This window comes from Bufo bufo, chromosome 10 (genome assembly GCF_905171765.1).
Source record: "Bufo bufo chromosome 10, aBufBuf1.1, whole genome shotgun sequence".
Classification (NCBI taxonomy): domain Eukaryota; kingdom Metazoa; phylum Chordata; class Amphibia; order Anura; family Bufonidae; genus Bufo; species Bufo bufo.
In genome coordinates, this window is record NC_053398.1 from 21,344,929 (window position 1) to 21,369,897 (window position 24,969).

General features: G+C 45.5%; 1 protein-coding gene and 1 long non-coding RNA gene across 2 annotated transcripts in view; both read left to right on the forward strand.

Annotated features, from left to right (window-relative positions):
• Positions 1 to 24,969, forward strand: part of C10H11orf49 (chromosome 10 C11orf49 homolog) — a 128,528-nt gene that overhangs the window by 7,970 nt on the left and 95,589 nt on the right. The window lies entirely within an intron of this gene.
• LOC120980226 lies at positions 752 to 12,428 on the forward strand. The gene is made up of 3 exons (XR_005774490.1): positions 752 to 764; positions 7,913 to 7,917; positions 12,265 to 12,428. It is a non-coding gene; the product is annotated as an uncharacterized LOC120980226 (long non-coding RNA).

Sequence of the window (24,969 nt, forward strand, 5' to 3'; positions counted from 1 at the left end):
CATGACAGAGGGGTAGGTACTGAGCAGACCCCCACAGGTCAGCACACAGAACATAAAAACATAACACCCTACCGGTCCCAATCAGCTTCTGTTCAGACACGGCTCTGGACCTCCATATACCTGATCAATGGAGGTCAGCCACCCGTCACCCCCGCCACTCTGCTGTTTGAAGAGACTGAGCCCTGCGGCCTCCTCACATCACACCAAACACAGTGCCTTACGTTGTTTAGTGGCTGTACTTGGTATTGCAGCTTAGGCCCATTCACTTGAATGGGACTAAGGTGCACATAGGCCATGTGGCTGTCACTGGCCCAGAGGCCGCGGCTCTCACCGCAGGGCTGGGGTCTAACAGGAAGGGGCGCTGGAAGTTGAACCTCCATCGATCCTGAGGATAGGACATTCAGACATCCCATTTAAAGGGGTTATCCAAGGCCCCACCATATGCCTCACACAGATAGTACTTACCTCGCCCCCCGGGACTGCGTTGCTTCTGATGCCGGCACAGCCGCCGCTGCATCTCCCCGTCGCACGGATGAAAACATCCGACGATGGGGGGCAGCCAGTAGCAGAGTGACGCTAGGTAGTCTCGTTCCCGACGTGGCCTGCTATCATTTATATCCGTGCGACCTTCAGAAGCGATGCGGGTGCCAGGTAAGTCTGTATTAGGGGCCCGGGCATATTGGGGGGGGGGGCATTATAGGCCTTGGATAACCCCTATAAGCCTCTGTTAGTGCACCACCGCCAGTAACTAGTCATGGGGGGCAGTGAGGACTTACAGGCCAGCTCTCAATGACTGTACATGAGATCCATGCGGTGTATTTTATATTATTGGACTGCACTTTACGTATTTATGTTTTTCGGACTGCATTTTGTATTGTTTAGAGGTATTTGTATTGATGTGCAGGAAAGCATTTATAGTGTTTGTTTTTTTAAAATAAATTGAGCATGCGAGCGGATCGGCACTGGAAACTCTGGATAAAGCGAAGCCCTATCCTTGCATGTGATGTTAGACGGACAAACTGTTAGTCGCTCTTGTTGAAGTCATCAGGGCTGGAAAGAATATACATAATCAGTGCGGGGCCCCGAATACCATATACATGATGTCATTGTTAGAGGGCACATAGCTGACAATGGTGTTTACTGTGCCTTTAAACTGACCTCTTACTAGTACTGAAGATACAGTGGGGTTTTTTGTGGGGGGGGGTTAATTTACTTCTATGGGAAGAGCAGTCGGGATTCTATGAAAATTGTTCCAACTCATTTATTAGAGACAGAATTGGAGGAGTCCTTGGTGTCAGGTAGCCAGTGCGGCTAGAAACGGCAGCTGCCACTTAAAGGGCTTATGCGGGATGACCGTGGATTTTAATAGATCTGCTCATGTAGTTCCTTTCCTCATGTATATCTTTTTATTTTATTTTTTCGATTTGGACTCTCCTGAACCATTTCCACCATATAAACCAATCCCTCTGCTTTGTTTCCCTCCTGTATGTAGCACTTCCTGTTGCTGCATCCAACCAAACCCATGATGCACTTCTGCTTTCTCTGCCACGGTTCCAGCACCGCCCCCTAACCACGCCCCCATCCAGTTTATAGCTCCTCCCACCCAGCTAATTTTCATAGACATGCCCTTATCACTGCCCCGCCTATGGACATGACATCACAGGAGCTAAGAGCGAGCTGCACGGACATGGTCATGTGACCGCAGCAATAAAGTGAAAAGAAATACATTACAAAATTATAGCTACTTTCATAAATGATGTTAAAGGGGTTGTCCAGCCATTAATAGTGATGCCCTATCGTCGGGGTAGGTCCTCAATATCTGATCGGAAGGGGTCGGACACCGGGACCCCCGCCGTTCAGCCGTTCATTACACTGCAGTGTCGGACGCCCGCCAATCAGATATTGATGACCTATCCTGATGGTAGGTCATCAATATTAACCGCTGAACAACCCCTTTAATGCAAACGGGAAAACCCCTTTAAAGAGAGTCGGTCACCTGGAAATTGTCCTTGTCCTTGTAGGACTAGCTCAGCTGAATGTTGCATCATTCTGGAGAAAAAGTACTTTTAAGACCGTATGCAAATGAGAAGTTAAGTGCACCGAGGGCGGGCCCAAGTCTCTGGGCACCTTTGCTCCTCCTGCTTCCTCTGCCAGCTCCTCCCCCTCCTTCTTGATTGACAGGGCCAGGCGAGATGACTATGCAGGAACGTGTCCCTGTCCATCAAGAAGGAGGGGGAGGAGCTGGCAGAGCAATGTGTGTCTGTAGGCTGCCATTCACCCGAAGGATGAGAAGACCTATACCACCGAAATACAGATGCCGTCTGCATACACCCGTTCCTGCTTTCATATTTATTTAAAAGGGCTGATGACTTGTACTCAGTATAGCTCCGCAATATCTGAGTTATCCAGCACCGCCGCCGATCAGCAGTTTGAAGAGGCCGGGTAGCACTGGTGAACGCTGTGGCCTCCTTACGGCACACCGCTCACGGCGCCATTCATTGGATACTGGCTGTTCTTAGTACTGCACTCTCTTGAATGGGACTGAGTTGCGCCTAGGCCATGTGACCGATTAACCGGCATAAGAAAAGGTTGCGCCTCTTCAAACAGCTGATCAGCGGGGTTTGTCTGGTGCCGGACCCCCACCGATCAGATATTGATGACCTGTCCTGAGGATATACCATCACTATACAGGAAAGGACGGCGCGCGCTCCACCAGAGACTTCCATGATACACAACGTGGTAAGCTATTTTCCATAACTGTCTGATATTAAACTCCCAGAAACCCCCTTTAACATCATTTTAATGATGTCCTTTAGGCGGCATGCACACATCCTTATTTTTCTATCCGCATCCAATCCGAATTTTATGCAGACCCATTCATTTCAATGGGGGCCACAAAATATGCGGAAATCTGTCCGCATCCGTATGACCCGCAAAAAAAAGGGACAATCTGTTCTATTCTTTTCCGTTTTGTGGACAAGGATAGGACATTTCTACAGGAGTTAAAAAAAAAAAAAAAATGGTGGCGTGCTCATGGCCGCTGTTTGCGGGCCGCAGCACGGATACGGTGGTGTGCATGAGACCTTATAGAGACTCTTTGAACTTCATATCTCGGAAAATAAATATAAAAAATGTTTGTACCCCCCCCACCCCAGCGATGTCCTCACCTCTCCTCGCTCTGCAGTAACGCCAGCTTTTCTTCTCCGTCTTTGCGGTTCTCATCCCGTAAGTGAGCGTTCCCAGGGACAAAAGCAGTTACTAAAGTCAATGTTTGCCTACTTTCCAGGGTTCACTTTCTTTTCATTTTCAAAGAAATGTCAGATTGTCATTTCTCTTAGATGTCAGCGTGGTATGAGCGCGTGAAGCGCGGGGCATTGTTGCCGTGGCTTACTGCGGGATTTATTATTTTAGACATACTGTAGTAAAACTCTGAAGACAGGAGTAACGCGTTCCAGATTGTTATCGTTCTTGCGCGGAGGCCAGGGGCGAGAGGTTTCTCCTTTTCTAAATGAGTTTTGTGCGTGTGGTTTGGGCCGTCTTTGCATACTCGTTGTCTTCCCACATCTGTCTTTATGGCGGCTGGAAGTATTCAGTGGGTGAGCCTCCGCTGTCCTTTCAAGGGGTTAGAGACAGAGCCGAAACCATTGGTAAAGCCATCGGGGTCTGTTCCAGCGATCTGAGGTTAGCTGTCCACCCTGGGGTCGTCGGCCTTCATGTTCTTTCTACCCACTAAGTTAACGAGATGGAAAAAGCTCTTCGGCGTTACCGTAGTTCCCATAGATGATATTTGCTAAAAAACTAAACCTAAATTGTCCCCTGGAATGTTAAATATATATTATTCCTAGCGGTCGCTTCCTCCCTCCTCTTCTCACACGTGTAGGCAGTAGATACCAGTGGTCTTGGTGATCAGAAGTGGTCCACAGCCTTAGCATAGGAATGGTTAGTGATATGGGCTTGGGGACTAGTAATCCCCAAAATACTGCAGCCCTTTCTGTGTTTTTCCAGTTCCAGGGACCTTCTAGTCACACGTCTGGACCTAGTGCCGCTGCTCAGCCTCCTTGACTTCAATAGAGGAATGCCGACGTAGTACTGGTGGGACGAGCATAGTGGTCGGTTTTCTTCTAAAGGTCCCAATACACTGAAATGGGTTCCAAACCAATGAGCTTTTCACACGACCGTATCTATTTTGCGGTCCATGTGCATCCCGCACTTTTTGCGGGCCCCATTGTAACATTGCCTATTCACTGACAAGAATAGGACATGTTTTATTTTTTTTCACGGGACCATGGAACGGACGTACGGTTGCGGTTGAAATTAATGGGTCGCCGTGTGATCCACAAAAAATGCGGATCGCGTGAAAAGCCCCCAAAAGACACGCCACCCAAATTGCCCCAATGATGCAAATAAATGTCAAACCTATGTCTGGACAAACATGAAAAATCAGCCACCACATTATAACAAATAAAATTATTATTGATAACACAATTCATAATAATAAAGACACATAAAATAGTGTCATAATAATAACGCAATGAAGCGCAGACCGGCAAGAGCCCCTTCCCCCACAGACAGAGACGTATATTATACTTGGGCTAACTTCACACTTGCGTTGTTAATTCCGACATTGAAATCCGGCCGAGGATCTCAATACCGGAATGAAACGGATCCGGTTTTTGATTTTTGCACATCAGGAGGAATCCGTTCCGTTAGGATGCGGTTGTGTGAAATCAAAGTGGAAAAAAACGGAATCGTCACTAAATACATTGAAAGTCAGTGGGTGATGGATTTAAAAAAATGGATCCGTCACCATTGACTTGCATTGTTTTCAGTGCCAGATCGTTTTTTTTCAGTTTTTTTTTATGACTGGACACAAAACCGCAGCTTGCAGTGGTTTTATGTCCGGTCACAAAACGGAATGCCGCCGGAACGGAAGACATCCTGATGCATCCTGAACGGATCTCTTTCCATGCATGAGGACTAAACGGAAACGTTTTTTTCCGGTATTGAGATCCTCTGCCGGAAAACAAAAACGCAAGTGTGAAAGTAGCCTAAGTAGTTAGTAACACCAAAAGGGTAATACTTCAGTAATTATAACTACAATGTACCTGCGGTTATATCCCTAAGGACACGCGTATGTAACCACTTACAAAGTACGCTATATAATAACATATGTCTATGATACCAATAATCACATACCGTATATGCTAGTATAGACACCGGCATTGGGAGGGAACCCACGTCCGCCCCATGCTCGTTTCAGCTTAACGGAAGCGTTTTTGCTGAACCCTGCCGGATCCAGCAAAAACGCTAGTGTGAAAGTAGCCTAACATGCCTTCCCCTGGGCTGCCAAAACGCGTCTCGGGGCGGACTGTGGACTCCTTCCACTTTCATTGAGCAATGCTAAGTGAGATCCCATGACAGGCTCCTAGTTGGGGCTGCAGACTGGATTACGGACTAGAGTGGGCACTTTGAGGGGCTGTTTAGTGGATGTTATGATGGATCCCTTTAAAGCTGCACTGTGTCAGGAATGACCCAGCCTCTGCTGAAACCACATCCTGATGAATGCCAAGCAATCAGCCCTCAGTGGCCATCAGCATCCCCAGAGTCACCCCGCTGAGTCAGAAAGCATGAGATGGGTCTTTGTGGTCGGGGCTGAGAACGTTGCGATGCTCTGCTTCTCCCGGCATAGAAATGACTTTTCCATGTTCCTGAAGGTGAAGAGAAACAAAGCCACGGACCCCGAAGAGATGACGTTACCGGGTTCTTTTCTGCAGACAGACCCCGAGAGATAAAGTAGTTTTTCCCCCGTCTTCTAACTCTTACTATTGCGCTGTGAAACCTAATGCGCTGCGGTGCAGCTGTTCTGAATTGTTGTAGGAGATCAGATATCTCATCATATTAACCGTTAATCAGGGAGCTCTGCCCAGACCTCTGGGATCCCTCCTTTACATGACATAAGTCTGGCTGGCCTGATGTTTGCTTGGAATCCCAAAGCGCGCTCCTGGCTGGAAGGGATGTTGATCTAATATCGCATTTGGATCAATATTAAATTCTTTTCTTTGTAAATACCTACATTTTGACACGAGGAAGCCACGGCCAGACCGGAGAGGAAGTATCTGATGGTGGCCTTTCAGATGGACCCGTGTCATTGCAATAATGACACGGCTCCTCGGTGGGGTTCTGTCTGGGGTCTTCGGCTCTGGCAAATTAATTGGGGGAGATTTATCAAAATGGTGTAAAAAGTACAGAGATCCTAGAGATCCGTGGGTTTAGGGAGGGATGGGAAAGTTTATGTTTGGTAATGTTTTTTTTTTTCTTTTTGTGTAAAATGTGAAATATATCACCTATGTCTAGTACCTGTGACTGTACCAAATGTACATTTATGGTGATTTAATAAAAAAATGAAAAAAATAAAATAAAAAATGGTGTAAAAGAAAACTGCCTTACCAACCGGATTGCACCTTTCGTTTTTCTGAAAAGTGGAATCTGATGGGTTGCTATGGGCAACTAATCCCATTGTCCTTTACACCAGTTTGATAAATCACCCCCACTATCTTCAGAGGAGTGAAAACTACTCCACTTAGGAGCTGAAATTGTTTTTAGAAGCACAAGGACCGTCGGAGGTGCACCTAATTTATAACGAGGCCCGCGCCTTGTCCTAAATTAGGCGATTCGTCTGACAGCGCAGGGGGGAGTACAAAGACCTGTGTAAAAAGCCGGTCTTTGTAAATGACCCCCAGTGCCTTTAAAATGAAGCAACTTTTGAAATAGTCTTTGCAATTCTCCAATGTGTCTGCAGCTCCTATACAGATGTGTGTTCCCATGGTTACAGACTACAAGCAAACCCTGTAGTCATGTTGCCTATCATTAGAAAAAAAAAATTCGAACCCATAGAAATCTATGGAATCTGTTCTCGCCTGAGTTCCTTCACGAACCCATAGACTTCATTGGGAGTGTTTGGGCCGCATCATGGACTGTCTCCGTGATTTGTCCACTGACCCACAGTTAGTGGAAAACCGCTAATGTGTCAACAAACACATTAAAAGTCAATGGGTGCATGTGTGGAGAACATGGACAGCGCACGCCTGTGAGTCACTGAAGTGTGAATGAGCCCTTACGTAGCTATTGACTGAACACTACTTCGGTCAGCAGTTATTCTGCCTGAGGCTGAGCATGTATGTATTCTCATTCGGTACAGGGGATTACACTTCTGCCAGTCAACTCAGTGGATCATTTATCCTCCTAAAAAAAATGCAAGGATCAAGCATGTTGGAATTTAAGCATCTGCCATTGTTGAAAAGTCGGGTCTCCACCATACACATTAGATGGTTAGCCTTGTTGAGATCGGCGGGTTCATGACATTCATCTGATGTGTATGGCCCCCCTAATGTGTAGGATGATCATATCTCACCTTAGAAGGAAGATATAAGAAGAGCTGTTTTCATATCACACGATATTGCGGTACTGAATTTTTGTATCAACGTGTAAGGCCTCATACACACGACCGTATTTTCGGTATCCTACCTGCATTTTTTGCAGATCAAATGCAGACCCAGTCATCTCTATGGGGCTGCAAAAATTTTTGACGGCACATGGATGTTATCCTTCTGCGTCCGTGCTGCAGATTATAGGGCCCCCCTGCGAAAAGAGTGGGATGCACATGGACCGCATCTGTATTTTGCAGACCGCAAAATGGATACGGTCGTGCGTAGGAGGCCTAAACCTGTGGCATCTGCTGGCCCCATAGATACCTTTGGGACTTCAGCAGGGGTGCACCACCAATGAGGCCAGGTGAGGCGATTGCCTCAGGTAGGGGCAAGAGGGGGACAGCGGAAGGGCCATGGGCAATGAGCGCTTTCATTGTGGCAAAGGGGTTAGGTTAAGAAATTGGCATTGAGGGGGGGGGGTGCAGTTTCAGTTTTCGCCTCAGGCAGCAGAAAGGCTAGGTGCACCCCTGGACTTCAGATCGTTCAATGCGGATCTTTATTTTGCAACCCGTAGACGGTTCACAGCAGATTATACCGCAGCTCCACCATGGATATATTACGCCGTCTCCATTTCACGGGATTTCTTTCACTCCTCTAACTGTAAACACTCTTATCTGCGCCATTCCTCGTCTTTGTTCTCATACATGAGCATGTCGCAGGCAGGCCCTCTTCTCTGAAGTTTTCCCAGAGCATGCCACTATCATTTCAGCCTCTTTGAGCTCAACCCCATTTGTCATCATTAAAGAACTTTACTATCACAACACGCGGTTTAAGTCCAATCCCTGTCATCAGCGCTCGCAAATCTCCCAGTAAAAGTTTACTTTGCAAGAGCACGGCAGAAAAAAAAAAAAAAATCCTGTTTGCCAAGAGATTTTTTTTTCTCGTTATTTTCATTCTTGTAGTATTTTAAGGCTTTTATTTGTCTTCAAAGCGTCCTTCGTTCCCCCAGCGCTGGGAGCCTGTCCCCAGCTGTCCTATTGTGCGGCGCGAGCTCTTGTTAGCACCAGGGAGATTACAGGTAATTGTGATAAAGCAACAATGCTATGTTTCGGCAATCACATTCAGAGGGCCCCAGGCCGCCCCGGGCGATCCTATCAGATGTACATTAGTCGCAGAGCCTGAGTTTGCTCTCTCTCATGTTCTCTCTGATCTTAAAAGCTACACCTGGGGCTTTGGGTTTAGACGTAGAACAGGGCAGGTACATAAGGGCGGGGGCCCACCGGCTCTATGACTGACGGGTTGATGTGTGTTTGTGTCACTGCTCCATAGTCGCCAAACTTGAATAAATACAGAGAAGGCCTCATACACCCTCCAGGGATGCTTGTTGCACCCCTCATCTCACTTACAACAGATGTATTTGATCTTTAGCAGTAGAAAAAGATACGACACACACATAAAAGGGCTAGGACATTCGAGAAGATCGGAGAAAAGAACGGTACTCATTACTCACACGATACGGTTATGTCCCAAAGCCGTAAGGACATGAAACAGACTGATTATCTGTTTTTTGGAGAGACGTTACTACACTAGACTATACAAGTCACCGGGAATGTATCGGTGCAAGTCACAGCCGTTGAGATCAGATTTTAAAGGGGTTTTCCAGGATTCTGATATTGATGATACATCCTCAGGATGGGTAATTAATATCCTATCAGTAAGGGTCAGACACTCCGCACCCACCCCGATCAGCTGTTCCCTATAGCTTCTGGTAGTACTAGAAGTAGCACTGTGAACGGAACAGGAAGCACAGCTCCATTCAAAGTGTAGTGGCCGTGTCGGGGTACTGCAGCTTAGCACCCACTAAAGCCTATAGGAGATGAGCTGCAGTAACCAAGTACAGCCACTACACTTTGAACAGAACTGTGCTTCCTGTTCCATTCACTGTGCTAGTTCTAGTGGAGGCTGCAGGGAACAGCTGATCGGGGTGGGTGCAGGGTCTCGGGCCTCCATCGATTGCGTATTAACTATTCTTCACTCTAAAGGGTATTTTCATTAATTACGCTAGCCCCCATTCCTCCTTGGATAGTTTTTTTCATTTCAGATTTACCATATTTTTCATACTATAAGACGCACCTAGGATTTGGAGGAGGAAAATAAGAAAAGAAAAAATATTTTTCATCAGCCCTCCGATCGGAACCCCATTCTTTATCAGACCTCAGATCAGACCCACATCAGACTGCCCAAGCTCCATCAGACCTCAGATGAGACCCCCCAAACTCCATCAGCCTCAGACCAGACCCTCATCAGACTGCCCAAGTTCCATCAGACTTCAGATCAGACCCTCATCAGACCGCCCAAGCTCCATCAGACCCCCGCAAACTCCATCAGCCTCAGTTCAGACCCTCTAAGCTCAATCAGCCTCAGATCGAACCCCCCATTAGCCTCAGCACTTCCCCTCACCGCTCACCGAGCCTCCTGCATGCTGATGACTGCTTCCATAATGGAAGTGGTCGTTAGTATTCAGACTATACGCCACTTTCCCCTCATTTTTGGGGGGGGAAAAGTGCATCTTATAGTCTGAAAAACACGGTACCTAATTTTTTCAGTTTTCTCTTATCCCCCATGCTTGAATGGACATGTGACACCAACCATGCTTCTTGTTCTTACTAATAACGGTTGTGCGTTCTACATTACAAGGCTCCAATGCAGGACGTAACCTATGGCTGCTAAATATCAAATAGATTTGCCACAGGGTGCAATGGTAGGCTTATAACTGTAAAATATGGTAGCTCTGATAAATGGTGGTATTTGGGGAAAGTGATATCTGTTGGGGGGATACGTTTATATCATTTAGATTAGTGGCACAGCCCTTTTAAAAGGGTTGTGCAAGAATGAAGTCTCCCCCCCCCCCCCCCCCCCACCAAACACACACACACACACACACACACACTCTACCGGACCAGTACAGGACTGGTTGCCCTTACGTCATGACTAATGGTCACATGATGCAGAGGTATCCGGTCTCAAATAGGATGTTGAAAGCGAGGGAGCCCAGCAGAGCATCGCAGGCCCACAGAAGAATGGTCGGGGGAGCCAGCGCCGGGAAGCAGGTAAGCAAGCTTCTCTTTACAGGTCCGGTAAAGTATGGAGGTTTGCCAAAACCCACTTATTTTTGTACAACCCATTTAATTACTTATCCTGAGGATAGATCATCAGTAGGAAGAGCCTGGAAAACCCCTTTAAGCCTAAAGCTGGATATACAGCTTTCTCTCCTGACTCCATACACGTTCGGTTTATCCGTGTGTGTGATATCAATGGCGAGAGGACAGTGAGAGACCTCTGTCGGGGGTTCACCATACACATCAAAATAACACACTAATGTCTAAGGCCCCTATATATATATATATATATATATATATATAGATACTTGGACCACTATATTGGGGCATACTTTTAAATAATCAGTTATATATATATAGATACTTGGACCACTATATTGGGGCATACTTTTAAATAATCAGTTATATATATATAGATACTTGGACCACTATATTGGGGCATACTTTTAAATAATCAGTTTTGAAGCCCGAATAGGCACGGGTTAGGTTATGTACTTTACATTCTGAGCTGAACTACTCCACCCATCAAGACTTATCTTGTCCCTCCTATTTATTTTCCTATTGTTTTATCAGATTTCACTCGGGCCCCTCTTGAGGGCCATGCCCATTTCCTGCCAGCTCTGCACATGTGAGCACGCACCATTAGAATCAAAGCGCTGGCGAGCAAGAGCTTGTACACTTGTAAAGTCCAGGAATATACAGTGGCACTGCCATTAAAGCTTTTCAAGCGAGAACTGAAAAGGGTCCCTGAGTTAGGATTGTGAGGCGACAGAGCGTCTCGGTACTTGGCAGGATAAAAAGACCTTCATTCTTCCGAGGCTGAAATAAAATGAACTCCTACAGAGTAGCTGGACCAGCAAAGAAGGGGGGCTAGCTCAGCGCTCCTGAAGAAAACAGTCCTCTGGCCGAGCTCCCTTCTCCTAATCAAACATGCTTGACACGGACTCATTGAAGGGTTCTCCTGACACTTTTTTGTGGTGGATGTAAAGGGCAGTAATTAGTCTTTACCAATCTCCAGTGGCACAGCCCAGGCTCTTTTCATGGCAGCTTGTATCACACTGCGGTTCTTTGGGAACACGGTGTCCAAAGATGTTTCTCTCGCACTCTCGCTCCTTTTACTTCTATGGTGGCAGTCGTTTTATTGCGTAAATCTTGTATGGCACTAAAGCAAGGGAATTCAGATTTTGCAGGACTATTTTTTGAGAGCCTTTCTTTCCTTTTTCTACCCAGGCCAAAGGTCACTTTTTGCTCTCCTTACCTTTGATTGCTGATGGGATTATTTCCAGAAGATACTCTTTACTCTACTGCGTCACAATCAAAATCTACAAAGAGATGAAAAAAATCCCACACAGAACGTTCAGATAATGGGAAGCGGTCATCAAGCCGAGGGGGCTAAAGGTGGCCATAGACATTAGATGAACGTCGGCCCAATCTAATGGGTATGACGCTATCCCAACAGCAGATGAAGGAAGGATCAGCCATCTTTCTTTCAAAGTAGGATGACTTATATCACCATGAATGGCCTGGCAAGGTTCTGAAGATACCTCTTTATGGGCTTTCTGTGGCCCATGGACAGGGTTGTCTGAACAGTAACTATAGATACAAAGCAACTCTGATCTCAGCACTTGGCCCATTCAGGTGTTCCTCTTGTGGTCTGTTAAAGGGAACATTAATTATTGATATTTTGGGTAATCTCAATAATTAATATTCATAAATAGGAGTGAATCGTCTATTGATGACTCTGCCTATTTATACCTTAAAAGAAACTACCTCTGTTGCCTTACCTAATTACTGAACTACGTGCGAATTACTACTACGGCGGCGACTACTACAATAAATGACTATACGCTGTACTTTGAATAATAAAAGAAATTTATTAAAATAATTACATGTCTACAGTCTATTATTGCTATAATTATATATATTTATATCAATGGACATATAAATATATATACTTATAATCGCACACAGTAATACATTAACAACACTAAAATATACCTAAACTACGCTAAACACAATACAATATCTTACACAATTCCACCCCAAACTCTACCTAAAAATACACTTACACACACACACACACACACGTTATTAGCAGCAGCCCACCCAACCTGGCTATATACTCTGTCCCTACGGGGTAAAAAGAGGTTAAACACCACAATATCAGGGGTTAATGGTTGGGGATTGGTGGTTGTGGGCTGTGTGCAATGACAGGGGTGAAAGGGTTCAGTGGGATAATGGCAGGGATGAAAGGGTTAATGATCGTTGGTGGTATAGGGTACTCAGCCAGCTTCCAGGGGTGCTCGTCTCTAGGGGATGATCTTCCAATGTACTGCTCGTTCTCCTGGGGGATGATTCTCTTGTCCAGGCTGCACGGCTCAACTGAAGAGCGCAGTGCCGCCGGACTATTTAAAGCCGGCGGAGCTCGCTCCCCTGTCTTTTGAAGTAGCCGCACCTGGACATAATTGTCCAGCTATCTAGGCGGTATCGCCCTTCTGCAGGCGCCCTGGTATGCGCCTGCAGGGGGATTAGGCTGTCGAGGGGGCACCCGTGACTGGGGTCATATATTGGCCAGCATAATAGAAGCATATATATCTATATAGATAATTGGGGCATGCATATATATATATATATATATATATATATATATATATCTCATAACCTGGGGAATATTATTGGGCCACATTAAATCCATAAGTATATATACACTGCGTGCAGAATTATTAGGCAAATGAGTATTTTGACCACATCATCCTCTTTATGCATGTTGTCTTACTCCAAGCTGTATAGGCTCGAAAGCCTACTACCAATTTAGCATATTAGGTGATGTGCATCTCTGTAATGAGAAGGGGTGTGGTCTAATGACATCAACACCCTATATTAGGTGTGCATAATTATTAGGCAACTTCCTTTCCTTTGGCAAAATGGGTCAAAAGAAGGACTTGACAGGCTCAGAAAAGTCAAAAATAGTGAGATATCTTGCAGAGGGATGCAGCACTCTTAAAATTGCAAAGCTTCTGAAGCGTGATCATCGAACAATCAAGCGTTTCATTCAAAATAGTCAACAGGGTCGCAAGAAGCGTGTGGAAAAACCAAGGCGCAAAATAACTGCCCATGAACTGAGAAAAGTCAAGCGTGCAGCTGCCAAGATGCCACTTGCCACCAGTTTGGCCATATTTCAGAGCTGCAACATCACTGGAGTGCCCAAAAGCACAAGGTGTGCAATACTCAGAGACATGGCCAAGGTAAGAAAGGCTGAAAGAGGACCACCACTGAACAAGACACACAAGCTGAAACGTCAAGACTGGGCCAAGAAATATCTCAAGACTGATTTATCTAAGGTTTTATGGACTGATGAAATGAGAGTGAGTCTTGATGGGCCAGATGGATGGGCCCGTGGCTGGATTGGTAAAGGGCAGAGAGCTCCAGTCCGACTCAGACGCCAGCAAGGTGGAGGTGGAGTACTGGTTTGGGCTGGTATCATCAAAGATGAGCTTGTGGGGCCTTTTCGGGTTGAGGATGGAGTCAAGCTCAACTCCCAGTCCTACTGCCAGTTTCTGGAAGACACCTTCTTCAAGCAGTGGTACAGGAAGAAGTCTGCATCCTTCAAGAAAAACATGATTTTCATGCAGGACAATGCTCCATCACACGCGTCCAAGTACTCCACAGCGTGGCTGGCAAGAAAGGGTATAAAAGAAGAAAATCTAATGACATGGCCTCCTTGTTCACCTGATCTGAACCCCATTGAGAACCTGTGGTCCATCATCAAATGTGAGATTTACAAGGAGGGAAAACAGTACACCTCTCTGAACAGTGTCTGGGAGGCTGTGGTTGCTGCTGCACGCAATGTTGATGGTGAACAGATCAAAACACTGACAGAATCCATGAATGGCAGGCTTTTGAGTGTCCTTGCAAAGAAAGGTGGCTATATTGGTCACTGATTTGTTTTTGTTTTGTTTTTGAATGTCAGAAATGTATATTTGTGAATGTTGAGATGTTATATTGGTTTCACTGGTAAAAATAAATAATTGAAATGGGTATATATTTGTTTTTTGTTAAGTTGCCTAATAATTATGCACAGTAATAGTCACCTGCACACACAGATATCCCCCTAAAATAGCTAAAACTAAAAACAAACTAAAAACTACTTCCAAAAATATTCAGCTTTGATATTAATGAGTTTTTTGGGTTCATTGAGAACATGGTTGTTGTTCAATAATAAAATTAATCCTCAAAAATACAACTTGCCTAATAATTCTGCACTCCCTGTACATACAGATGCATGCATAAACTGCATACATACTGTACATCCCCATAAACACACAGACATGCATATAATACAGGGGCATATATGCATAAGTCAGACCCGACCTGACTTGAGAAAGGTTCTGTGAGAGAACCGAAACGTTGTCACTTGATATGTGTGAATAAAAGAGCACATTTTATCTTTCAAGGAGTGCTGCGAACTTTCTTTGCTGCATATATATATATATATATATAGATATATATATATATATACACACACACACACACACATGTATATTACTGGGCCCACAAGGGACACGACGATAAAGTTAGACGGAAGGTTTGGGATATATTTGCCTCCTCAACCCCACTTACTGTTGGAAACAGTTCAGGAAGGACTGAAGTATAATTCTGGCTCTTAGGTACTTAGACATCGCCGATCGCGACTGACACTCCCGACCTGCCCTTCAACGTAACCAAATGTCTCCATCCATAGAATACACCGTCTTCTTCTTCTCTGGAACTTCCTAGGTTCTTTTCGGTCGATTTTCAGCTATCAGCCACTCCCAATGTAGTCTTTTTCTGACTCTGTAATGGCTTCACCCTCACAGTCTCTAGGTCGATCCACGTAGCAACCGTGGACTGGCCTCTTATTTTTGCTGTCAGTGTCTATTTTCAGGTATCGGCCGCTCCCACTGTCATCTTTTACTGGTCTGACTCTAAAATGGCTTCACCCTCCTAGTCTTTGGCAACCGTGGACTGGCCTCCTTTCAGCAAAGGCACAACTTTCTTCCGACACTTCTTCTTCCATCTTGATTGAAGTGTTGAGGTTCTCCCATGGACAGATACATAGGTCTTTACAAGGCAGGTCAGAATTTCTTGAGTAAGAGGTGATGTCATAGTACCTAAATTCTAACTGCGGGAAAGAACACCGCACTTACTAACATTCAGTCCCTCCCTTACGAACTTCACCGTTCTTGGGGTTAAAGGGGCAAATATCGAAGTAAAGAGGGGGCTTGTCCCCATTCACACAAATCCCATGTTTTCACACCCCCACCCAACACTCCTAATCCCATAGAAAAACCTACAAATGATATATACAAAACAATGCCTGTCCATGAGATTCCTGGCTTTAGGACTTTGTTGGAGTTATGTCCTTAGCCTCCTCCGATTAACTTTGTGAAGTTCTGGTTTAGTTGGTCCGCAAGTCTCTTGTATGATAACCAGAAGAACTATCACCGGGTGTATCAAAAGATTGAAGAAGGAAGTAGCCTTTGGACTGTAGCTGAAAAGACTCTCCCACCACAAAACTTTGGAGTCTTTGTCTAATGCGGTAGCAATTGCAGTTATTTTAGTCTTGTCATGTGATAGTTGAATGATGGCCTGTTTCTCTGTCTCTTGAAGATTTAGAAGTATTTTGTCCTCTTGGCTGAAGTCTAGCAGGAGATGCTTGAGTTCTTTACCAAAGCCAAGAGGAATCTTCTGGAGTCTCACGGTAACTTCAGGGCGGATGTTGAGTCTCTTCTCCGGGGTGATCGGTGTCCTTCCTTGCTGCTCTACAACATCTAAACCTAGGACGGGACTAAGGGTGCAATACGCTCCGGGGAGGAGATCTCCTCTCTCGGTGCAATTAGTTCCATAGATTGCATAAGACATATTTTGCCCTTGGTACCAACACCAATACCCCTGTCCCAAGTATTTCAGATGGGAGGAGGGTAATGGGCTGGCCTTCATCTTACAGGACCCCTCGGTGTTCCAACACTGATGTCTAAGCACCCGATCCTGACTATCTTGACAGAGGATAGCATCCTCTTTCTTCCAACATCCCTCTGTTTCAAACAGATAAGGATGGCCTTCCTCATAGGATAGAACACCCGAGGGGAGATGTGGATGAAGTACCGTCCGGTTATTTATAACAATTCCTAGGTTAATGGCACTGTATCCCTGTCTAAGATGGCCAGATACAGGTTCCAATGACGAAGCAGTGCAAGTGAGATTCCGACATCCGTGCCACTGGACCACCCACCAGTTGGTGTGATTGGCTGCAAAAGGAGAGATCAGTGGACTTACCCGTTGACGGAGGTTGAATGGTACGTGGCCTCTGTACAAGGATGATACAATATGTTTAAGGTTAAGGTTGTCCAAGATTTCACTTTGGACTTGCGTACACGCCAGAGCAAACTGAGCTCGATCCTGCTCCTCCAAGAGACCCACAACTGACCTTCTAAACTTCTCTCGTAGAGCAGAAGATAGAGAGGTATTGGCATCTATGTGCGAATGCTGCAAACCCTCTAGGACGTGGTTTACATCAAGCTGGGTCTTGAATCCTTCCCCAGCATGTCGCGCAACATCTCTAAGTTTACTTCTCAGGACTTTCATATCCATAGTGTTCCTAGTCCCATGGCTATCAGATCTCTCCTCCCCCTGTATTTCCTGTGTCGGGGGTCATCTTTTCTTACCTCTTGCCCCGCCTCTATCCAACCTCTTATCATGTCAATTTGGTTCCTCACAAACTCCTCACATCTGTGATCCCAATGATCAACTCTGAAGTCATCCACGGAAATTCTTCAGGTGAATAGGATGAATTTTGCACCCGTGAAGATCTTCCATGGGGATGACAGTTGAGGAGCTATTGGATCTGCCAATTGATGGATAGGTGCGTTGCATGAATCTGAAAGTGGTTTCATAGGTTTAAGACCTTCCGTTTCATAGGGGATCCTCACCACCGTTACACACACTTGCCCTCTACCTTTGAACGGATACCATTGGTCACTTTCTCCAGCCTGTAACACTAGTTTTCCTACGGGTTTGGATTTGGACAGATAAACCCACTGTGTAAATGTCCAGCACCCTTCATCTACTGCCTCACAAAAAAGCCATTTAAACGAACCATCTATATTGATGTCAAAGTTAATATCCCTGCCATTGGGGTCTTTCCAATCAGAAGACACATACCTATCCCGGTGTTCCTCAGTCATAGGGGTACTGTCCATCCATACATCCACTGTAGGGGTATCCACCCCATTGCACGCTAAATCCCACTTCCAGGCATTAGTGTCCAACATCACCATCTGGGTATCCTGCTCCCAGTGGGCATAGGTGACAAAATAGTACCCCGTCACCTCCTGTACACAGTTGTCTCTTATTATAGTTATCAAGAAAGACTTTATGGATGGAGATCCTTTTAACTGAGTATACCTAGGATCCTTGGCATCAGTCCATACCTTTAAAACTGTTGCTCGGTACAAGCCTTCCAGTTTTACCGGACCACTCTGGTCATTCCATAGGGCCTGACCAGAGTTACTGCAGTTTAACTTTAACATAATTATACTGGTTCGTAAGTAATCTGTGGACACATGTCCCTGAACATAACTGGATTCCCTACTGATAATCATCTGGGAATCCCTGAACATAAAATAAGCTTTTAGGGTGCCCTTTACCAGAATGGGTCTATCAAAATATGTCCTTACCCTCAAACCATCATGGCTATCCTTCCTTATGAAGGTAGCTTTGAGGATATACCAGCCACTATACCAGGGCTGGCCAACCTGTGGCTCTCCAGCTGTTGTAAAACTACAATTCCCACCATGCCCGGCTGTAGGCTGATAGTTGTAGGCTTTCTGGGCATGCTGGGAGTTGTAGTTTTGCAACAGCTGGAGAGCCGCAGGTTGGCCAGTCCTGCACTATACTCTTCCCTAGTGACATCTTCAGGACTCAGAGCCCCTTCCTTCGTACACAACACCGTGGTAGTGTTGGCTTCCACTTGCTTGTAGGGTGCAAGTGAGGGTCCCTAGACACCCATCTTTGAGATTTGATAGGTGTAGGGTCTGAGTCTTGAAAATGTCTAAATTCCTTGAGGCAGAGGGCATGTAAGTCATGTTGTATGGCAGACCCATTCTCCACTGGGGTATAATGTTGAATTGCATTTTTGGCAAAATCCTCTCTGGAAACCATACAGATACCACTGTCCCAGTGTAAAGGTGAAGTTCTCGTATGGTTCCAGGATTTTGCCACCCAAACATTCCACCATTAAAAGACCGGGTTTACTAAGTGATATGTTGAGCCTGCCACAATCATGCTGGTGAGTCTCCATCTTGTGTTCTGTCAAGTGATAGTGGGTATGATGTCAGTACTATGGATCTACCATTGATCCACCAAACCCCCCCCCCCCCACCCAACTCTAAGCGAGTGCACGTTATTGAGTTGGGGAGGCTCGGGTGGCCTTGGCCTGGTCAATGTGAATCCAACAAATTTCCTGTCGTCTACGGGATTTTTTCTTGGTTGTCACCCCCCCTTGTTGGTGATCAAATCCGATCACCACACACTGAGGGCTGTTGGGGTGTAAATCATGTTTGACGTTGGTTAGGAAATTTCCGCACCAGTGTTAAGCATGATTTTAGTCTCTTGGTCTTTTATCCTGGCTGTTATGTGGGGTCTCCCTGAAGAATCCAGTATGATGGGACATACTGGCGCCAAATCTTTAGGGAACCCTGATCTTAAATCAATTTGTACCAGACTCCCAGTATGTAACTGTGAGGTACATACTGCCACTTGTGGGTTCTTACCCTGAACACTTGGTGTGGACTCCAAGGATTCCACGCCCTCTACTGTCTGGGCTGGGATATTCAAAACGGCCACACGCTTTGGTGCCTGCCCTTGTGAATGCCCCAGATTTTTCTCAACCTGTTCCCCCACTGATTTGGCATAATTGGGTTTCATCTTGAAAGCATTATTATTGCCAGTTTTTTCCGGATTAGCACGAATATTTTGTGGCCATTGTGGACAATTTCTCTTTATGTGCCCGTATTGTAAACACAGGAAGCATTGAATGCTTCCTGTCTTTTCCAATGGCGGGGCCGTGGGGCAAACAGTTGAATTAGATTTGGTGTGCTGTATACGTTCATCTTGAGATCTAACGTGTACAGGCACACGCTCCCTCACTTTGACCGATTTTTTTTATTGTGCAGTGTATCCTGTGTACACTGCTCAATAATCATGGCCGCATCCATGAGGGATGGCTCCCTAGCTGCACTCAGCCGGATTGCAGTTTCAAGTTATGGGAACTTTTCCACAAACATCCGGATCATACCCCGTGGAATTCCGATACCTTGATCCTTCGTAACTTTCCTGTACATAGCTTCAAACCGACTACACAGAGATAAAGGGTCATCCTGTATAGTGGGCTTGAATTTTGTCAGGATTTTGTCAGGATATCCGGAGTAACGTCCCAATGGCCCATTGCCAGTCTCATGAGTATGGAGAGACGTTCCTCCTTATCATAAAACTGTCCATTTTTGGGTTGCGTCCTCCCCGTTACCTCATACCTTTGATTCGGGTGTGTAGGCAACCCTAATTTGAATAACTCCATATGATAATCGAATATTTTTTACAATGACCCTCGAAAATATTGCATGAAGTGAACGGATCTACATTGGGATCGTATTTTGGGATCTCCTTGCAGATCCGTAACAGGAAATTTATCCTTTCCATACTGGTGTGGTTAGGATAAACTTCCTCCTGTCTTTCCGGACGCGTTGGTGGATTGGAGGTGGTATATTGCCAACCACTTCCCCATCCTCAAGATTTGTAAGTGGTGGGGATGATGGGATTGAATGTACTGTGTTTGCCTAGGTGTTGCAGTGTGGAGAAGTCCATACTCACTTTTTGATGAGAAGCCATCTTCTTTGGCGCTGTACTTTCTTGTCCTTAATTGCTGCGTGGAGAAGGTCCTCTAATATCCGGAACGCCTTCTCCCGACCAGCCGGACGTCTTCTGTTCAGCTCTAACTTTGATGGTTCTCTCTCAGTGATGGTATGTGACGACTTCTTGCAAGTGTTCAGTGGGCCAGCAAATAATTAACACACAAAAATCTGAATAGATTTAGATTCTCTGCTGTAGATTTTGGTCTGCGTTTAGCTCTGATTGAAAAATCTCGTTATCTGTCCGAACTGTCAGGCCCTGGACGCTCAGAAACCACTGACCGCGTCACTCTTGCCTGACTAGTTCACAGAGTAAGTGATTTTTTTTAGCAAAGCCCCCAACACAGACACAAATTCCTAGCAGTGGGCCTAGCTTGCCAATGTTAAAAGGAATATTAATTATTGATATTTTGGGTAATCTAAAAAATGTATATTCATAAATAGGAGTGACTCGTCTATTGATGACTCCGCCTATTTATACCTTAAAAGAAACTACCTCTGTTGCCTTACCTAATTACTGAACTACTTGCGAATTACTACTACGGCGGCGACTACTGCAATAAATGACTATACGCTGTACTTTAAATAATAAAAGGAATTTATTAAAACAATTACACGTCTATAGTCTATTATTGCTATAATTTTATATATTTATATCAATGGACATATAAATATATATACTTATAGTCGTACACAGTAATACATTAACAACACTATAATACATCTAAACTACTCTAAACACAATACAATATCTTACACAATTCCACCCCAAACTCTACCTAAAAATACACTTACACACACACACACACGTTATTAGCAGCAGCCGACCCAACCTGGCTATATACTCTGTCCCTACGGGGTAAAAAGGGGTTAAACACCACAAAATCAGGGGTTAATGGTTGGGGATTGATGGTTGTGGGCTGTGGGCAATGGCAGGGGTGAAAGGGTTCAGTGGGATAATGGCAGGAATGTAAGGGTTAATTATAATCGTTGGTGGTATAGGGTACTCAGCCAGCTTCCAGGGGTGCTTGTCTCTAGGGGATGATCTTCCAATGTACTGCTCATTCTCCTGGGGGATGATTCTCTTGTCCAGGCTGCACGGCTCAACTGAAGAGCGCAGTGCCGCCGGACTATTTAAATCCGGCGGCGCTCGCTCCCGAGCAGCCCGCGCAGGCAAGGACACACATCTCCGTGAACGCGCATCTCCAAAACTATGTGTACATACCTCCGGAGATGTTATCAAAAGGCAGGGGATCATTATTGATCCCCTGTCTTTTGAAGTAGCCGCACCTGGACATAATTGTCCAGCTATAATTGTCCAGCGGTATCGCCCTTGTGCAGGCGCCCTGGTATGCGCCTGCAGGGGAATTAGGCTGGCTAGGGGGCACCCGTGACTGGGGTCATATATTGGCCAGCATAATAGAAGCATATATATCTATATAGATAATTAGGGCATATATATATATATATATATATATATATATACACACAAAAAAAAGGGGGTTAGTCAGCACCTCCCAGTGCGCAAGTGCACGCCGCCATGGCAAAGACCTAGAGGAAAAAAAGAGACAATGCAGTAGCACCCTGCAAATCAGATAAAGTACAATAATGCCAAAAATTATAGTGCTAATGCTACGCTTATTTATAAAGTGAGATGCTTGACCAATGCATTTTGTACAAAACCATCTGAGCCCGTCTGCCGTACGTCAAGGCGATCTCTGTTAGATGGGTCCTAACACTAAATACTACCTGTTATGCGCCATAATGGCCGCCATAAAGTTCAGGGAGTGTTGGATCCACATGCATGCTGAATCCACTCTGCTTTTTACAATTTTTTGTGCCATAATGGCCTCCATTACACAGGATCCCTGAACTTTATGGCGGCCATTATGGCGCATAAAAGTAAGCATCATGCGAAAAGTAAAATAAAGATTATTTATAAGTAAGCATTGTAGGGTAGAAGCTCCAAAACATAACCCTATCTTTCTTGTGAAAATCCATTTCTTTAAAGGGGTTCTCTGAGATTTTCATATTGATGGCCTATCCTCAGGATAGGTAATCAAGATCAGATTGGCGGGGGGTCCGACTACCGAAACCCCCCGCCAATCAGCCGTATGAAGAGGTGTGAGCGCTTAAACCTCTTCCTAGGCCATGTAACAGCACGTTCATCGGTTAGGCTACTTTCACACTAGAGTTCGGGGCTCCGCTTGTGAGTTCCGTTTGAAAGCTCTCACAAGCGGCCCCGAACGGATCCGTCCAGCCCTAATGCATTCTGAGTGGATGCGGATCCGCTCAGAATGCATCAGTTTGGCACCGTTTGTCCTCCGCTCAGCAGGCGGACCCCTGAACGCAGCTTGCAGCGTTCGGGTGTCCGCCTGGCCGTGCGGAGGCAAACGGATCCGTCCAGACTTACAATGTAAGTCAATGGGGACGGATCCGTTTGAAGTTGACACAATATGGCTCAATTTTCAAACGGATCCGTCCCCCATTGACTTTCAATGTAAAGTCAAAACGGATCCGTTTGCATTATCATAAACAAAAACAAAAAATATATATATATTTTTTTTTTTTGTTCATGGTAATGCAAACGGATCCGTTCTGAACGGATACAAGCGTTTGCATTATAGGTGCGGATCCGTCTGTGCAGATACCAGACGGATCCGCACCTAATGCAGGTGTGAAAGTAGCCTTATGTGGCCTAAAAGCAGCTCATTCCTATTCAAGTGCATGGGGCTGAGCTGCAATACCACTCACAGCCACTATACAATGTGAGGAGCTGGCGGCACTCACCAGAGTTCCAGTGAGCGCTGCCGCTTCCTCAAACAGCTGATCGGTGGACCCCCACCGATCTCATATTGATGACCTATCATTCTCACACTATCTAATTAGTGCTGCCAGTGCTTCCACGACTAAGAACATGTTTGTTCGAAACGCATAGACGTTCATTTGGAACACTGAGGTGATGCTGTCACTGTATGGATCTGTACTATACTAAGGAACCCACAATATTTTCTAACTTCGATGCTGGATTCATCGCTTTATTTCTACTATGTTACGGTCTTACCAAGGTCTCCGTGCATCAAGGAAGTCGACACAAGGGATAGAGGCAGCAGGTGAGCTGGACATTGTTTACAATAGTGCTGCCAGCGTCTGATTGTGCAGGGACAACCCCCCCCCCCCCCCCCCCAACTGGTAACCCCCAGCTGTACCTTTATTGTAGGCTGCTGGCTATTCATTCATAGCTTCTAGCAGGAGTAATAGAGGAATGGCACAACATAGAGTCAAAAGAATAGATGTTCCAGAATTCTGCTATACAGAAGATGCGCTATACAGATACATTTTACTGAAAAGCTCACTAGCTGTATTAAATTACATGCAATTTCTGGTTTGAAAAATGTAGAATATTTTTTTGCGGAACGACCTCTTTAAAGGGGTTGTCCAGTTTCTACAGGAAACCAGACAGCTCAGAAAACTGACCATTAATTAAGAATAGCTGGTTACTTATCTGACAGATCCCATGCCGCTACACTGATTCTGTCACGATCAGTGTAGGGGAGAAACTCCACACTGAACACAGGAGGGAAGGGGAACAGTAACTGGGCCTGGAAACTAGGGAAGGAACAGGTCACCTCCTAGACAACCCTAATCCGGGCCCTGACTACCTATCAATATCAATAGACCTTGAAGGTAGGAATATTCATAAGCAGGATAAGCATGACAAATACAAACAAATGCAACACTTAACTTCTGTAGAGATGGAAGAACAGGAACACCAGAAAGGATCTCACACCAGCACAGCCAAACCCAAATGAAGCTATCAACCGCATAGTCAGAAGGGTGGGGTCAGACTATAAAGGGTAGAAGTGATGACCACTGAGCAACAGCTGAGAAAAGGGAAGTGGTCATTAACCCTATTAACACTGAATCAAGAGAAATCAAGGAGTCTGTTAGATTCCTCCACGCTCAGCCAATCTCCTTGATTTCCTGACATCAGTCACTTGAGGGACAGTGACAGGTTCTCCCGGCTGGGGTGTGTTTACGCGGCTGCAGCGGTAATGTCATGTAGGAAACGCTTGACTGCTGCAGCCAGTTACTGGTCGCAGCAGTGCAGTGAAGATGAAGGTGATTGGCCACAGCACCCATGTGTTATCTATGTGATGTCATTGTTGCAGCCAGGAAAACAAAGCCCCGCTGGCAGAACCAGAGCAGGAGCGCGGGATCTGTGAGGTCGATCCCCTGAGTTGCCCTGTTTTCTTTCGAAACCGGACAACCCCTTTAAGGCTTACAATCATAGACCAATGGGTAACAATCTACAAGTACTCACTGGTCCAATGCACACTGCCCGGTCTGGCAGGATCGAATATCGGTGATGGACTTGGTCAACTAATCTAGTAAGAGTTGGGGGGAGCAGCTAGTAGAAACCTGGACTATTTCGAACCATTGCAACTGCTAACCTTGGGATAAGCTGGCAGTGTGCAT